The following is a 972-nucleotide window of genomic DNA, read 5'->3' as shown; positions in this document are numbered from 1 at the left end:
TACAACCTGACATCAGAGGAAGTGACGCAGACACGTCACTCATTTCTCAGCGTATCAGAGCGTTCCACACGGCCGTTTTCAACCAATCACAGAGACAAACAGCGGGGGTGGGTTTTATATCGCTGACTCAGAGGAAGTGACGCAGACACGTCACTCATTTCTCAGCGAATCAGGGCGACCCAACTCAGCGGTTTTCGACCAATCGCTGCTCGCCATTTCAGCTAGCGTGTAGCATTTAGCATGACATTCCGGTCAACTTTTCGTCTTTTAAACTGTCAAAATGTACTATTTTCTGTTAAAAATGTAATGAATCAACTCAAAAAGCTTCACGGAGACGGCGCTCCGTTCTTAAAAACGTCTCTTACTTCAAACACGACTCGTTCGAACCGAATCAGAACCGAGCCGGACCAGAACCACGTCTGGACCACAGTTTAAACAGAATCCACGTTTTCACAGCTCATCAACTTTGTCACACACAACAGACGTACATTTCAGCTTTAAAATGACTCATTGACTCTCAAAGCCCAGCTTTCAAAACACCACAACTGCAAGCTTTCTCTGAGCATCTCAGCTACAAAAACGCTGCGTTTCACACAGCAACTCTCTGCACTTTTCATTTCATGCCAACATGATAAATCAATTGTTACACGAATACAGTCCATTTATGAACCTGTCACGGGGCCACCAGTAGTTTTAACAAACGTACGGGCCACCAGTATGTAGATGAACATATTCTGTGATATATTCATAAATTAAACGGATTCATTCATTTTTCTGGACTGGATAATATCGTGCATTGAATTTAATAAGATGTAACGTGAGACATTAATTTTCTTTGACCCATCAAATGAATGTGGTCATTTATTTACAGAATCAAAGTTTAACATCACACATTTACATTAATTTGGCAAAATATGAAAATAATAACAGGTTAATTAATCAGTTTACAATTAGAAAACCATACGGCGATGG

Source organism: Nematolebias whitei, chromosome 2, assembly GCF_014905685.2.
Source record: "Nematolebias whitei isolate Nwh7 chromosome 2, NemWhi1, whole genome shotgun sequence".
Taxonomy (NCBI): domain Eukaryota; kingdom Metazoa; phylum Chordata; class Actinopteri; order Cyprinodontiformes; family Rivulidae; genus Nematolebias; species Nematolebias whitei.
This window is presented reverse-complemented; position numbering follows the sequence as displayed.